A 13,851-nucleotide genomic window follows, 5' to 3' on the forward strand; every position below is an offset into this window, starting at 1 on the left:
AATGTCCTTTGGACAGAGCAGAGCAAAGTGGAGATGTTTGGTCCTAATGCACAGCAGCACGTTTGGAGGAAACCAAACACAGCATATCAGCACAAACACCTCATACCAGCTGTCAAGCACGGTGGTGGAGGGCTGATGATCTGGGCTGGTTCTGCAGCCACAGGACCTGGGCACCTTGCAGTCATTGAGTCCACCATGAACTCCTCTGGATACCAAAGTATTCTAGAGTCAGATGTGAGGCCATCTGTCCCACAGCTAAAGCTGGGCTGAAACTGGCTCATCAACAGGACAAAGATCCCAAACACAGCAGCAGATCTACAGCAGAATGTGGGAAAAAGAAAAGAATCAAGGTGTTGCAATGGTCCAGTCAGAGTCCAGACCTCAGCCTGACTGAAATGCTGTGGTGGGACCTTAAGAGAGCTGTGCAGAAACCAAAGCTGCAAACCTCAATGAGCTGAAGCAGCGCTGGAGAGAAGAGGGCCGAGATTCCTCCAGAACCAGGAGAGAGACTGATAACGTCCCACAGGAAACCATCACTGCAGCTCACTGCTGCTGAAGCTGCTGGATCAGGGGTTCACTTAGTTTTACTCTCACTGCTGCTGAAGCTGCTGGATCAGGGGTTCACTTAGTTTTACACTCACTGCTGCTGAAGCTGCTGGATCAGGGGTTCACTTAGTTTTACACTCACTGCTGCTGAAGCTGCTGGATCAGGGGTTCACTTAGTTTCTCACTCACTGCTGCTGAAGCTGCTGGATCAGGGGTTCACTTAGTTTTACACACTGCTGCTGAAGCTGCTGGATCAGGGTTCACTTAGTTTTACACTCACTGCTGCTGAAGCTGCTGGATCAGGGTTCACTTAGTTTTACACTCACTGCTGCTGAAGCTGCTGGATCAGGGGTTCACTTAGTTTCTCACTCACTGCTGCTGAAGCTGCTGGATCAGGGGTTCACTTAGTTTTACACTCACTGCTGCTGAAGCTGCTGGATCAGGGGTTCACTTAGTTTCTCACTCACTGCTGCTGAAGCTGCTGCTGGATCAGGGGTTCACTTAGTTTCTCACTCACTGCTTCTGTGTTTTGTCTCAGTATCTGTTCGGTAATACTGACTCAGTGGGATTCATCTGAGGTTGGATTCACTTAGTTTTAATGATCTTTATCATGTCTTTAACTGAGAAAGAGTTGAACGAAGCTATAATGTGGGAGCAAATACTTTCATCCAGTCAGATTTTTTCCTGATGATTCCTACATAAATAAATCTTTCATAGAATTTTTATCAGGTTTGTTGGAACAAGTTTTTAGTTTTTAGAGATTTTACAACCATTAACCAATCAGCAGGAGGTTAGGATATAAATGAGCTGTTCAGAAACTTTATTCCCAAAAAAACAGTCACAATGTTCCCATTTTCCATGATTTCTACGAAATGCCAGCAGGCGGTTCAGAGTTGTAGCTCCAGTATCCAGGAATTAGCTCGCACCGACCACAGATTTCTAACACCCACACTCTGAATCGGCCGAGGCTAAATGCTGGAGACGTTTATTTTTCCACTGAGCTCAAAGACGACGAAGCAGCAGAGAGGGGAGATGAATTTTCTGTGATATCTGATGAATGTGGGTAAACACACCCGCCCCCAGAGACCAGAAGAAGAGCGTTTATCTTGGAAACCGCTGCATAGTTTTCCACCCATCAGCTGGCGGCCGACCAGAAGGACAACTGTGATATTTACAGACTGGAAACCAATGAGTGGCAGAGAAACAGAGAGCTGCTCTGAACATGCTGGGATACTAAAAACCTGAGCCGCCTGTCAGCCAAAACCTGCCCAAACCCCAGAGCCGACAGAAATAAGATGCTATGTGGGAGCAGACAGGAAGTTGGACGCACAGCAACAGATGCAGGAGGTATAATAAGACCCATCAAAAGCCGTTTAATAGAAGGCCCACATGTGACTGTCACTCCAACTTCAGTCTGGCTCCCATTGGTCCACAGAAACGCTGAGGCCCGGCGTTCTGGTCCAACCCAAAGGGATGGAGAAGGTGGGAAAGTGAAGAAAAGACCGGGTTCCTCTGGGCTCAGAAAGGCCTTGGTGTTGGACTTTAAAGCAACAGTTCATTTCCTTCTTCTTGAACAACTTTATTCACAAAACTACTCTGAAAAAGCCGAGTTTATTAAATTCATGTGTGATGTTTTAAAGTTAAACTCAGAAGTTATAAATAAAATCCCAATAAAAAGTATTTCTAAAAATGTAGCATTTCAAAGTTTCTGCCCTGATAAAAACTGAAGGTGGAGCCTTGGTTTGGGCATCAAATACAGTTTAAATCTGTTTAAACTCCTGATTCAGTCTCATTTCTTCCTGTTTCCTGGAACCTTTAAAGTGTCCTGATCAACTGTTCTGCAGATTTCTGAAGCTCTTTCAAAGTTTTCTTTGGACATTTTCTGCTTTTTCCCCTCATCTTCAGTCCTTGTTCCTGAGCATTTTCAGTGTTTTTTCTTTGTTCAGCCACTTAACTCTGACCTTTGACCCCTTCAGGCAGAAAAAAGGCTCCTAACTCAAGGGATGAACCAGTGTTGTGTCGACACAGAACAGACAACTTAGCAAAGAAGCCATTTTAAACTGGATCTTTAGGCACTTTGTTACCAGCAGCCTGTCACAAAGACACATCATTTGTTCCCATTTCTTTAGCTGCATCTATGAAAAACAGCAAAGAAAACACAGTTTGACAGACAGAAAATAGGATTTCTGCAGCAACAAGGTGATTCCCAAAGAGCTATTAGCTGAAAACTTGGCATATCTCAGCATGGTGTGCAGTGTGTCCTTAAAACATTTGAGGAAACTGGACAAGTGGAGGACAAAAGAAGAAGTGTCAGGCCTAAAAAACTATCTCCAGCAGATGAACAGGATCTGAAAGTGATGTCCTTAAGAAAGAGGAAAAAATCCAGCTGTGACCTGACAGGACCTGAGAGATGCATCTGGACCTTCAGCTGATCCATCTACTGTTGGCCCAAGCCTCATCAGAAATGGTCTCCATGGAAGGGTGGCTGTCAAGAAGCCGTTCTTAAGGAAGGGAAACAGGGAGAAAAGGCTGAGCTGTGCCAAATGACACAAGAAGTGGACTGAAAATCAGTGGCAACAGGTCTTATGGAGGGATGAATCCTCCCCAGAGCCCGGACCTCAACATTATTGAAGCAGTGTGGGATCATCTGACAGAGAACGGAACAAAAGGCAGCCCACATCCAAAGAAGACCTTTGGGATGTCCTTCAAGAAGCCTGGAGAACTATTCCTGAAGACTCCTTAAAGAAATGACAGAAAGCTTGTCTCAGAGGGTTCAGGCTGTGTTGGAGAATAAAGGAGCTCAGAGCAGATATTCACTTTAAAGCTGCTGAGAACTGATAAAAACTCTGTTTCTGCCTCAGATTCTGGGTTTATATCCATGTTGGAACATGTTTAATTAAATCTCTGCAGCTGCTTCCTGTTTATATGGAAATATGTAAAGAAATGAGGGCTGGATCAGGACTGCTGAGCATGTTGTGAAGTTGTCTCATGAAAAATAATTACCTTTGGTCTGCTAACAGCTCAGCTCAGAGTGGATGGATTCAGTCACCCTGCAGACAGAAAAATAGACATTATTACTCACATGATGCATTTGAACAGGCAGCTGCTTCTCTCAGACTGAAACTCACCATCATATCTTCAATAAAAGCAGAATTGAAACAGACACTAAAGCTTTTTGAGCTACCTTTATTCAGACTTTAGCCTTCCACTCACAGCCTTGAACCTTAACCAGAACCATCCATTTTCTTCCACCGTTTTTGGCCCATAAAGAGAGGAGTTGAAGCTACAAACTGTAGAAAATGCCCCGGTGAGGTAACACACAGCTGTCTTCGCACTAAATATACCGTCAGCAGGTGGCATCAGTGTGTGGCGCTCTCCCGCTGAGAAGCGTGTGACCTAAAATTAACCGCCAGGCCTCCACATTTCGCTCCTCCTCATCCTGTCACAGCTCCATCTCTTTCATTCAGGGACATCTTTAGAAATGTCCCCACTTCACATGACGGAGCCGGGTTAAACACACACTCTCCCACCCTCACTTGCATAAGATCATTAGCAGCTCTCATGTGATCGGTGGCTGAGGGCCGAAACAACAAGAACGCTGTTGTTGGTGCAAACACACACACATCAGAGTTGGTGTGGACTGAACCCGAGCAGGGGTTCAAACCAGCAACTTTCTGCGACCAGCACACGTGCGCAACCTTAGCAGCCGACTAAAGTCTTACCCTGAAACCTGTCGGCAGCTTTTAGAAGAACAGAAATCTTGTTTTAATGACTTAAAGGCGACATATTGCACACTTTTTAACTATTTGACATCATTTTCTGAGGTGTTGTTGAGATGTGCTTTGGTCAAATTATCTGCTGTTTTAACACCTCTTTGTTAACAGTTTGTTTTCAGGGTGGAGACTCAGCAGGAGCTCAGCCCCACCTTTTAGGTGACGTCAGCAGCAACTCACAGGGCTTCCAGCGTGTGATTTAATGCAGCAACACAGACATAATGGAGCTGTTCCTCCAGTCAGAAACACTCCAGCTCTATAGATACAGATAGTTACTGTATTGATCCCAGAGGGAAACAGGTTAGCAGTTAGCTGTGAGTTAGCTGTAAGTTAGCAGTTAGCCGTAAGTTAGCAGTTAGCTGTGAGTTAGCAGTAAGTTAGCAGTTAGCTGTAAGTTAGAAGTTAGCTGTAAGTTAACAGTTAGCTGTAAGTTAGCAGTAAGTTGGCAGTTAGCTGTAAGTTAACAGTAAGTTAGCAGTTAGCTGTCAGTTAGCAGTAAGTTAGCTGTAAGTTAGCAGTAAGTTAGCAGTAAGTTAGCAGTAAGTTAGCAGTTAGCTGTCAGTTAGCAGTAAGTTAGCAGTTAGCAGTAAGTTAGCAGTAAGTTAGCAGTTAGCTGTCAGTTAGCAGTAAGTTAGCAGTTAGCAGTAAGTTAGCAGTAAGTTAGCAGTAAGTTAACAGTAAGTTAGCAGTTAGCTGTCAGTTAGCAGTAAGTTAGCAGTTAGCAGTAAGTTAGCAGTAAGTTAGCAGTAATTTATTTATACAGCCCTTTACAACAATCCATTTTGGTGTACCAAAGTGCTTTACATCAGATAATAAATAAAAAGAATAAGCAAACGGAAGTTGTAAGTTAGCAGCAGATGCTAGCTAACAACACCGTCCCATCAGCAGTAATGGACCAAGCCGGAGATGTGCACAGCGTAACAGCGAATAACAGAACACTCGATTGCCTAAATAATCGTTTGCTGCAGCCGTTGTGCATAGAGTTACACGATGATTGTGATTCATAAACCAGTGACGTAAAGAATTATTCATCACTTAAAGATTTAACTGCCTTCTAACACCAGCCTTCACTCCTCCCCCAGATGGTGGAGCTCCTCCCCCCAGATGCTGAAGCTCCTCCCCCCAGATGGTGGAGCTCCTCCCCATATCTCTAAGGGAGGCCCAGACACCCTGCGGAGGAAACCCATTTCACCCGCTTGTATCTGCAATCTCGTTCTTTCGGTCTCTCCCCACAGCTCGGGACCATCGGTGAGGATAGGAACCGGTAAATAGAGAGCTTCACCTTCTGGCTCAGCTCCTTCTTAACGACAGGTCGGTGCAGAGCAACACTGCAGACGCTGCACCGATCCGCCGTCAATCTCACGCTCCATTCATCCCTCACTGTGAACAAGACCCGAGATACTGGAACTCCTTCACTTGGGGAAGGATCTCATTCCCGACCCGGAGAGCATTGATTAGAGTAAAAAGTTAAAATCATGTGATTGTTAGCAGGAAGTTTTGTTCTCTGATTTCTACGAGACGACTATAATGACAGATAAATGCACAGATAAGATGAGGGGCAGAAGATGCAGGGCTCCTTATAGCCAACAGGAGGCCATGTCTGTTAAACTGTACGATAAGCTGAGATGGACTCCACTGATCCCACTTTGGGGAAATGTGAGTGAGCTGCCAGCAGAACACTGAGGGAACAAACCAGAGCTGTGTCAGTATGAGATGCTGTAGCTAACGCTGATGGTTCCTGTCGTGGCGCTCCGTCTTCCTGCAGGAAGGAACGCCGTTATGAAAACACTTCCTCACCCACCGTGTTGCAATCGATTGCTTCACAGGAAAGAATGAAGGAGCTGACCAATAATTCTGTTTCCAAACAGCTGCTGTGGTTCTGGATGAAGAAACTGCTGGGACCCCTCTGGCTGCGGTTTTATAACAGAGTCTTTGTACTATTAATACTCTTTATTTGTGGTAGCCGCTCGTATAAATATGATTATTTAGGGTTTCCGGATGTAGTGAATCAGTTATTTCTGTGTTGGATCATTTTCCAACTCCACTGTCTTGCACATCGTCTGATTTGAGCAGAAACTTGTTGCACGGTTGCTTTGTTAGATCTGGAAGCTTCATTCACATCAATGTGAAATATTATTCTGCACACAAAAAAGTCTGAAATGGTTCATCTATCTCTCATAAAGCAAAGCAAAACAGAGCCGTTAAGACTCTGAGCTTTTAGAAGATGACTTGGTCTTCCTCAGTGCTTCGGTCTTTCTGAACTTCTTCATGTCTCTGAACATGTTGAAGAATAATGGAAGCTTAGGATCCCCTTTGCAGTGAATTTATCCTGAATAATCCTGCCTCTTCTCATCCCTCCTCATTTGTGTCCTCTACAAACTCAGTTTAATTCATTTAAATAATTCTTCACTAATCCCTGAAGTTAAATTATATTCCTGCAGTGTTAATTATTATTAAAGATCAGCAGCAGATCAACATCTGGGCTGCAGAGACATGTCCAGGATTCCACCATCTGTTGTTAACCAGCTCTGTGATCCTCCTCCTTTACTGTTAGCGCTCTGTCTGCAGTCTCTGTCTGCCCGGATAGTCTTAAAGCTGAGCAGAGAGCTGTTAGAGTTGTTCCTGCAGCCAGGTCTCTGCCTGATATTCCTGCTGTGTCCTCATCAGGAGTCCAAGCTCGTCCATTTTATCCACCAGAGATCTCACATTTCCTCTGATGATTAAAGGAAGAAATGCTTTAAACTTCCTCCTTTTCCTCCATTTTGTTCCTGCTCTGCATCCCAGACGTCTCCTCTTCAACTTATCTGGATTTGGGAGTTATTTTGGATCTTATTCCTGGCATAACTTGGACTTTAGAAAGCTCAATTAGCTGCAGAACCAGCAGAAATGTTTCAGAAATCTGTGTTTTCACAGAAAAAAAGCTCAAGAAGATACAAAGAAAGACACACACAGTGCGTCCAGAGCTGCTGCAGCAGGGTGTCTTTGTGGCATTTTGACCTGCTGAGTCACAGTTCGCCATCATGCTGACATGATCTTTTTGTTGGCCGAACTGAGCTTTCAAAGTTTGTGGAAATGCAAATACAGCAACCAAAAACATTCTCTGAAACAATGACTTGGACATCAGTTACCAATGAGCAAAGCTCATCAAACAAAGTAGGACAGACGAACAAATGATGATGCAGAGAAACCATCGCCACAAAAAACCTCTAAACGCTCTTAAAAAACGATTTCCTGAGTATTTTCTACGTCTTACGTCTACTTTGGTTGTTTTCCTCAGTAAGAATGCTTTTATTTTGTGTCGGGACATGTTTTGTTTGCGTGCAGCTGCAATCCGCCTCCCCTTCCCGGCAGATTGACGACTCTCATGTTACCAAACAGGCCACTTTAAAGGGAGTTATGAAAGAGCCCGGCGTGCCAAAACAGAGGCTTTAAATTCTCCAACTGGAAACAATAGTTTTACCTCTATAAGTCCACTCGTAATGAGACTCAGATTGATTTAGAGGGCTGTGCAGCTGAAACTTAATATGATGCCATGGTTTTAGTTTCCACAATGCAGCATGAGAAGATCTGGCAACCAGAGATTCATAATTAAAACAATGAAGGCGCTGCTTCACCAAGCTGAGGACTTAGTTTCCATACGAGCTCCATCCAGGCCTCCACCTGTTTAAACATGTGACCTGAGCCGTCTGAAGCTGGGATGATGGGAGCAGAGAAGCTGTAAAAAACAAGTTTGCCCTTTTTAAAGCTAACGTGACTTCATATTATTCATTTACTGCATCTGATGATCCACAATTCCTCAGTAAATGAGGCTGACTAAGACTAAAACAACGGAACATATTGTGCAGGCCAACAGGGCAGCGAAGGCCATGAATTATCAGTTACTGATTATTAAAGTCATTTTACTGTCATTGTCTTTTCTGTTTATTTTAGCCCCATTACTTTTATATCGGTGCTATGAGCCTCTGAGATGGTCTCACCAAAATGTTTCCACTGATGTTTTGCTGCCCGGATTCAGCCTCATTTCTTTATAACTCTCCTGGAACCTTTAAAGTGTCCTGATCAACAGTTCTGCAGCTTTCTGAAACTCTTTCACAGTTTTTCTTTGGACATTTTCTGCTTTTTCCCTCATCTTCAGTCCTTGTTCCTGAGCATTTTCAGAGTTTTTTCTTTGTTCAGCCACTTAACTCTGACCTTTGAACCATTCAGGCAGAAAAAAGGCTCCTAACTCAAGGGATGAACCAGTGTTGTGTCGACACAGAACAGACAACTTAGCAAAGAAGCCATTTTAAACCGGATCTTTAGGCACTTTGTCACAAAGACACATCATTTGTTCCCATTTCTTTAGCTGCATCTATGAAAAACAGCAAAGAAAACACAGTTTGACAGACAGAAAATAGGATTTCTGCAGCAACAAGGTGATTCCCAAAGAGCTATTAGCTGAAAACTTGGCCTATCTCAGCATGGTGTGCAGTGTGTCCTTAAAACATTTGAGGAAACTGGACAAGTGGAGGACAAAAGAAGAAGTGTCAGGCCTAAAAAACTATCTCCAGCAGATGAACAGGATCTGAAAGTGATGTCCTTAAGAAAGAGGAAAAAATCCAGCTGTGACCTGACAGGAGCTGAGAGATGCATCTGGACCTTCAGCTGATCCATCTACTGTTGGCCCAAGCCTCATCAGAAATGGGCTCCATGGAAGGGTGGCTGTCAAGAAGCCGTTCTTAAGGAAGGGAAACAGGGAGAAAAGGCTGAGCTGTGCCAAATGACACAAGAAGTGGACTGAAAACCAGTGGCAACAGGTCTTATGGAGGGATGAATCCTCCCCAGAGCCCGGACCTCAACATTATTGAAGCAGTGTGGGATCATCTGACAGAGAACGGAACAAAAGGCAGCCCACATCCAAAGAAGAGCTTTGGGATGTCCTTCAAGAAGCCTGGAGAACTATTCCTGAAGACTCCTTAAAGAAATGACAGAAAGCTTGTCTCAGAGGGTTCAGGCTGTGTTGGAGAATAAAGGAGCTCAGACCAGAGATTCACTTTAAAGCTGCTGAGAACTGATAAAAAACTCTGTTTCTGCCTCAGATCCTGGGTTTATGTTCATGTTTAACATGTATTTTTAATTAAAACTTCCTGTTTTGCTGACAATATATAATGAAATGAGTTCTGGATCAGGACTTTCAGAGCTGTGTACAAACACCAGAGTCTGAGTTAATTCCCACCGAGCAGCTAAAAGTTGAGACATCAGACTCCTGCTGACAGTTTAGTCTCCAGAGATAAAAACAACATTTTCATCCAGCTCCTCAAACTGCTCAGAGTTCATCTGCCGCTGCCTGACCCAGTCAGAGATGGTCTGCCTGGTAACCGGTGAACAAACCAGCACAGTCCAGATTAGACGAGCAGTCGGGTCAGATTACTGACTCACATGCACACACACCCTGGGGTTAAATTTATTCAAATGGGGCACAAGCCGGCAGGATTACAGGCTGGATTCAGCCAGAAGTCTGAGGGTCAGACGGAGTAAAATCTGAAAAAATGACATTTTACAGCAGAAATGAAAGAAAAATGAGACGTTTCTTCATCAAGTTGTTTAATTTCAGAGCTGCTGAGAGTGAAACTTCTCAGGAAGCAGATGATCGTCCACTCTGAGAGGAGCTCTGTGTCACAATGTGGCATCCAGTTCAATCTGCTGACACAGCTAAATGTGTGCAATATCTCCCCCGTTAGAGTTCCCGTTTCAGCAAAAATAGATTTTTGATTCCCCTTTGACTGAATCTTTAGTTTTCACTGATCGTAAAGAGAGTCACTTCAGTTCGGACTGCAGGTCAGATTAAAGAAAGCAGCATTTATTCCACGTTTGAGGCTAAATCATTAAAACAATCAACTGTTAGCATCACACACAGAGGTGCTGCACTGCTGCAGAGAGTCGGTCGCACCGCAGAGCTGTCAGGAAGAATCACTGAGCTCCGGGTTAAACTGCTGCTCCGAGGAGGAAGAGGAGCCACCATGCCTTCATTTTCAATCATCTGATCTTCTCTAAGACTTCCTGCTGAGAGCTGAGGGCGACGGGAGGCGACTCGGTCAGAGCCAGAAATAAAACGGGAACCTCCACGAGGTCCGTGGATCACAGCATCCAACTTAAAGGCTCCGTCTATCACCTGGAGACGTAAGCAGTGTTTCCTCTACTTCAGGATCTTATGGGATGGAGCTAATGACTTCATGCAGTTTAATGTTCACCCCCTGAGGTCATAAAAAGTCTCCACCTGGATTCACCTGAGCAAACGGGTCCAAACAGGCCTCCCATCAGAGGCCTTAAAGGGGAACTCCGGTGTTTTTAAACCTTATTTCTGGCATGAAATACGTTCATCTGCTCACTGAGAACAGTTTGGTGAAAGTCGGCGTCCTTCGGAAGATATTTAGATAACTGGAGATCCATATAACGGAGTGAACGGGGCTTAGAGCCTCTAAATAAGGCATTATCTGTCTTTATTTCACCAATACTTTACGAAGAATGAATGAATGAACGTGTGCTATAACTCTGTTAGCTCATAGCTCTGTTAGCTCATAGCTCTGTTAGCTCATAGCTGCTGTTAGCTCATAGCTGCTGTTAGCTCATAGCTCTGTTAGCTCATAGCTCTGTTAGCTCATAGCTCTGTTAGCTCATAGCTGCTGTTATGATGCTACTTGCAGCTATAGGAGAGCTAACGGAGGGATTTCTACACAGGCACTCTACTGGGACCACTTCATCCACACGCCCCCCTGCAGCACAGTTTATTCACTCCGTGCTCTGTGACAGTCGGCTAACTTCTACTGGGACGATGAATAAAATCCTGATTTTCTTCTCTCAAAACCCGATTTCCGATTACGTTTTTTTTTTGTGCAATGACAAAAAGCAAAGAAATTATTTCAATTATGCAATTTTTTTATTGAACATTTTGCAAATAATTTCCCCATTAGGATGAGAGTACAAACGTTGCTCTTTATCAAACAAAGAATCCCTTCTACTGCGATGTGAAACGACCGCATCCGTAATATTTTTCCACCTCCTTTCGTGAAAACGAACCCGGCAGAGCTACTTGCTTCGTGGTTTCTAACGACCACAGACTTTACAACGTGGAGTATTTTGCATTAAAGTCGGACCACTTCCACACAACGGACTTGCTCTTCCTCTTGGGAACGAAATCTTTGTTTGTCAACATGTTTGTTTACAATGTGTGGAGGACGGAGGCGGAAGTCGCTATGGCAACGCAGCGCAGTCCCTAGGGACTAATTACCCGAGTTAGAATGAAAAATGAAAAAGTTTTTACGATTTTCACGTTTTTAACATCGTTCTAACTAAATAATTGCGATTTAAAACCGGTTAATCGAACGGGCCTGACAATAACTGAATGACAACCAGGAGTTTAAATGCAGGGGAGTGAAGGCACGACTGGAGGGAAGGAGCTGAGGAAATGGGAGGAAACTAAGAGACCAAACAGACTAACCAGAAAAAACACACCAAAATCCACGGATCGTGCCTCTAACGACACAACGAGGAGACGTTTGAACAACTAAAACTGGATGAAGAACCTTCATCTTCCAGGATTCTTCATCAGTATTCAGAAAAAAAACAGTCATTACTTCTGAAATGCTGCTTTCCATTCAGACCCCCCCGTCCCATCTACCCATCATCAAAGATTTGAACCAAAACATCTTCTCTTGTTAAATATTTTTGTTCATTTTCTCTAAATTTCACCCGATCATCTTCCATATAAACACTTCCTGTTAGCTGCTATTGACAGTTTTCTATTTAGTTAACCGTCATCAGTTTACTTTAACATTTCTAATGGGAAGACACCTTAATTTGGGGGGATTTGATGTGTTCTGCGGGACTTTCAACCTGTTTTATTCAGTAAGAAAAATAAGAAATATTCTCATCTGTGTGACTGGTCAAAAACAAAAAGCCTTCAATTTGTTCAGGGTAAAGATTTCCATCAGTAGGTTTTTTTTCTCCCTCGATGTTACGAACATGTCCAGATGTGATTATGTCAGGATTCTCGGAGCTCCGAGGGGTTCAGGGAACACGAGACATAACTTTCCCACCACAGAGTCCAGGCCTGAACCTCAATCTTTGGGATGTTCTGGACAGCTGTCCGAGTCTACATCATCAACACAAGAAGCTGGAGAGAAATGAAGAAGAAGAAGAAGAAGAATTCCATGCTGTAACATTACAGAAGCTCATTGAAACAATGCCAAGCTGAACGTGTCCCATAATCAAAGCTAAAACTGACCCAAAATGTGACTTTTTTCCCTATTTTTGGCCAGGATGTGAGCTGAAATGTCCAAATGTTGTGCTTTCTGCCTGTTTCCTACAGATCCTGGTAATTCAGGAGATCCATGTTTAATATCTAATCTGCTGTGCTGCTAAGACGATTTTACAGTTGGAATTCAGCCATTTAAATGTGTGCCAAGTGTTTCTAATTCTCCAAATGTTCCAGAAAATATGATGAAAATGTCATCCATCTTGGTTTCAACGTGAAACTTTTAAGCCTCCACCACACTGCTGACATAAAACACCACAAAAAACCTCCAGAAACACCATTTTTGCTCAGATTACAGGACTGTGGTCTGCAGAGTACAGTACGCACACACCAACACCCAAACCTAATGCCTCATAGCAAGAAAAACGTACAACTTTCCACCTCTGTCTGTCCCCTGTTGAAATGTTTCCTGCCAGAAACAACATCTGCATTAGGAACCAATGACAACCCTCTCAGCAAGTCAGACAAACAGGAAAAGCTCTGTTAGCAGTGCAAGGAGAGGAGATAAAAAGCCCGCTCAGGCGCTTATAATCTCACACAGAAATCACCAACACAGTCATGGAGCTGTAATATAATAACAGAGCAGAAAACCAACAACCGAGTCTGACTCAGCTGAAAACCAGACCAGCTCCAGTCCTGACAAGTCGGTCACCACTTACCCGAGTCCAGATTCACATCAGCATCTTAGGAAAGGCAGCCAGCAGCATCATTTGTGAGTAAACCTGCCCAGAACTGTTGAATCACACAGGATTACCGTACGCTGCAGGAGTCTCAGGCTTCCGGGAACGATGCCAGGGTCTTATTTAGTAACCCAGACAAGTGCTGACCACACCATTCATTCAGTTCAATTCCATTTAACTTTATTTATATGGTGCCAAATCACAACAAATGTCATCTCGAGGCACTTCAGAGATGCAGTCCATGAAAATAAGACCAGAAATGGGCAGGTCAGAGATTTTAACCATGGATGGTCAGAGGATGAAGCTGAAAAACAAGATCGTCTTCAAAGTTTGGAAGGAAACTGTCAGAAGTTTGGGAGCAGAAGGCGTCGGCTGCCTTTGATAAAGTGAAATGTTTAGTTTGTTGCCGTCAAAATGCATTCCCTGACAGACTAGACTTTTTATGTTCACTTCGGGGGAAAAATCTTACTTGTGGAGTGCCTCAGGGGTCCATTTTGGGCCCACTGCTATTCCCACTGTACACGTTTGCCTATTTATAGGAAACATCATCTTCCTTTCC

The 13,851-nt window shown here is 43.8% G+C and overlaps 1 protein-coding gene across 2 annotated transcripts in view; it reads right to left on the reverse strand.

Annotated features, from left to right (window-relative positions):
* The window catches only part of raph1a (Ras association (RalGDS/AF-6) and pleckstrin homology domains 1a), a 79,532-nt gene that overhangs the window by 50,576 nt on the left and 15,105 nt on the right, over positions 1 to 13,851 (reverse strand). For both annotated transcript variants that reach the window (XM_072397546.1, XM_072397545.1), the window contains exon 2: positions 3,550 to 3,596. The gene's annotated coding sequence lies outside the window, so the exon portion shown is untranslated. The remainder of the gene's footprint in view (positions 1 to 3,549; positions 3,597 to 13,851) is intronic.

Source organism: Leuresthes tenuis, unplaced genomic scaffold (genome assembly GCF_036924035.1).
Source record: "Leuresthes tenuis unplaced genomic scaffold, fLeuTen1.0.hap1 SCAF_12, whole genome shotgun sequence".
Lineage (NCBI taxonomy): Eukaryota > Metazoa > Chordata > Actinopteri > Atheriniformes > Atherinopsidae > Leuresthes > Leuresthes tenuis.